General features: G+C 33.1%; 1 long non-coding RNA gene across 1 annotated transcript; it reads left to right on the forward strand.

Moving 5' to 3' along the window:
- Window positions 1-188: 188 nt before the first annotated feature.
- On the forward strand, window positions 189-905 carry LOC108354359 (uncharacterized). Its single transcript, XR_001846500.1, has 2 exons — window positions 189-426; window positions 486-905. It is a non-coding gene; the product is annotated as an uncharacterized LOC108354359 (long non-coding RNA).
- Window positions 906-3453: the final 2548 nt, after the last annotated feature.

Raw genomic sequence — 3453 nt, forward strand, 5'->3', positions numbered from 1 at the left:
TAATTTCTTGATTATTTTAAACAGCTGTTGTAAAAAACATGCACGCACATGTATGTATATGTGCAGTAGTATCAGATTAAGTCCCTGCAAGAACCATTTGCCGTAAACTTGAATACAAATACAAAATTTGTTTGCAAATAGGAAAAACTAAAACATAACTAAACGAGATTTAGAACCCCGTCAACAATTTTATCGCGGATGTCACTAATTTGATACATTTCTGTGAAAATCATATCCGAAGATATCGCTTTCTTCGAATTCTTATTCGTTGTCGGAAAGAAGGGTTCCACCGAAGTGTCACGTCTTTTATGATACCAAAGCGACACTACTACAAAGAACTATGTATTTCGATAGGAATAGGAAAGGTAAATGCGTATTTGATAAAATATAAAGAAAAATTTTGGGGCTTGGAATCGCAGACACCAAGTTTCGGTGCTTTGATCATTTCCGTTAATATTTTAAGCACAAACTTGTATTCCAAAAAGGCATAATCACTCAACAGATCTGTTTAAAAGGAAAATAATTTTAACGAGACTAAGCAAAAGACTTAAGGAGTAGAAATCGCGTGGAAACATTTTCAAAAAAAAGAAAAGCGATATTTTTTTTCCTGAAATAAGCTTATTAACTCCAATTATAATTGATCCACAACACAGGCCAACAAGATTTCAAAAAATTTTGAGGCACGGAAACTCAGCCCTGATTCTTACAGAATTTTTCCCGTAGGATCAAAATCTGAAATTAGAAATGCTACCAGTTTTTAAGATATTTTGACTTAAAAGTACCAAAATACAAATTTTTGGCATTTTTTAAACATCTATAAGGAATAACGGGGTCTGGTAGAATCTTTTGAATACGATGTAAAAAAAGCTTTTAAAAAGCATCAGCTACAAAAACAAGTTTAAAAATATATGCACAGCGAATAGCTACAACATGAAAATTACTCTAAATCAATTTTAAGTAGAAATATGCGGACATTTTTTACTTTTTGCTTACCTGTGCATTTTAAAAGATTTTCAAAAATAATACTACCATAAAGTCTTCTTATCTTTCAGAATAAGCTTTAAGCTTTCTTTACAACTATTAAAAATATTCTATCATGTATTGTTTTTATATTATAACGGTTCAAAATATGCCAATAATTCGTTTTTTTACACCTTTTAGTCAAAATATCTCAAAAACTAGAGCCAATCTGAAATTTCTAAGGTCAGATTCTGATTCTTCCGCAAAAATCTTATTCACTCGAAATGCTGCCAGGGAAGAGTACGGAGCGACCATGTACATTAAAATCTACAGTTATATTCAGTCGAATTTTCACATTGCTTTTAATAAATTCAAAAAAATGTTACCGGATTCAAACGGTATCATTTTAGAAGTAATTTGCGTTTGTGTTTGAGTATACGGCAAACTCTTCTGGTAGGGAGGGTCCTGTGAGGGAAATAGATGAAGTCGATTTCCCAATCATCATCTTAAGAAACTTTCTTACATTTTGTAGTATACGTTCATATGTTTGTATATACATACATACATACTATGATCGACCATGTTCCCATGTGCATGTGTAATAAGTGGGTCATGATAGAAAGAAAATTAGCAAAGTTTAGTCAAAATTTTCGTAAGTGCATAGTTAATAGCCAAAAATTACAAATTTCGAATTAAGAAGAATGCTTGCGTTATACATATATACACTTAGGTCTCTTTTTACGCGGATTTGAATTTATTCGGGTTTTCAGGCCATTTTTTCGCTGTAGCGATTTTGCTTTCTTGAGAGTTTTTATTATTTTTTAAGTGTGTAGGGGACAATGTTTCTGATAAATAATTTGTCTTTGTATTCTTACATAATTCATGTATTTATTGTTGTGTTTTTTTGATTTTTGGTTAAAATACAGATTTTATTTATTTCATTAATGTTCAGTTTTACATGAAGTAATAAGTGTTGAAGTGAAGAAATTCAATATTGCCTCATTGGATTTTTTTGCGGTTTTTTAGAATTTTTTTACATGGAGTGTCTGAATTTATGCGGTTTTTGAAATGCCGGAACGCATCCCCTTTTTTGTATAAAGTAAAGAACTTTTTCATGCGCCTTTCTGAGGAACGCATTTAGCGCATAAAAAAAGACCTAATTTATGTATATGTATAAACAATCATCTTAATTAGCTTTGATATGCTTACGCTCATGCGTACACATACACATATGAATAAGTTATCAGTCTGGTTGGCAAACAAAAAAAAAATGTTAGTACCCAGCTTGATGGAAAACTTACTTGGAGAGACTTTTATCGTGAATTAAAAAGTTTTTTGTTTTATATGGAAACCGACCCAGTCTAAATTATATGCATACATACATATCGTCGTTTAAAGTAAAAAACCGCGTAACTGCCATTTACTGCCAAAAGCTCTTGGCTCAATCGTTATCCATTCGTCCTGAAATATACTAGCCAGAAATGCGATTGCTTTATAAAAAAGAGAACCATTTTGAAAAATGAGTGTTTTTACCCACTAGAAAATAATTTATGCAACATCACATCACATACGCGGTTTTGCATTTTGATGATACGCGGTTTTGTACTTTAAACGACGATATGTATGTATGTATATCAGCAAAAGCCTTGAAAAATAAGGCAACTGCAATTCTCATTCAAAAGTTGTATGGCCATTAATCCTGATAGGCAGGCTTACGATCAAATCAAGTTGAGCAATATTACTCGGAAAACAGTGTCTCTCTCGCCTCTTATGCAAGAGGACCATTCATCAAAACTGTTCAACTTGTCTATTTCGATGTAGAATTGTTGAAAATATTTCTGTAAATCTTGTTCAGATATGAACTACCACTCAAAACTGTTGCTCCTACGCGTGAATGGTGCTTTAGTAAATCTCACAAAGAGGAATCCTTATTTGTCGCGTCTCTATTACTATCTGCGAAGTGGCCATCACTGTAATCAATGTCATCTAAAGCTTCACTGTTCGCATTATCCACATTGTCTCCACCTGTTGGAAAATGCATTAGATTGGTCTCCAGCATACCATTTAGGCTTAAAGGGGGCGAGTTGGATGACGGTATACTGCCAACACTCATTTGATCGTCCGAAAAGTCGATGTTAATGATTGTATTTTCTTCACCAGTGAAATAGTTCTTGGTGCGACCTGAGAGGTCAAACCTGTTGGCGGGAGCATTGGTGCTGCTGATGGCCTCGCAATTGTGAGTATTTTTAGACGATTTAACTTCTGATTTGTTAGTTTCTTTGTGCTTTCGAAGCTCAACTTTGGTTTCTATTCCACTTACGCAATCCATTTTATCGATGGTGGCAACATTGTTCTCTCGCAATACAGCGGGTACAACGCTCAAGCCTAAAATGACATAAACATACAGACATATACATATATAAGTATTTCTCGCAAACTCCAACTGATATTAATATTATATTTTACATTAAATTTTTTGTTCAACAATTATTA

This window comes from Rhagoletis zephyria, unplaced genomic scaffold (assembly GCF_001687245.7).
Source record: "Rhagoletis zephyria isolate East Lansing unplaced genomic scaffold, Rhagoletis_zephyria_1.1 Rzeph_scaffold_35225, whole genome shotgun sequence".
Lineage (NCBI taxonomy): Eukaryota > Metazoa > Arthropoda > Insecta > Diptera > Tephritidae > Rhagoletis > Rhagoletis zephyria.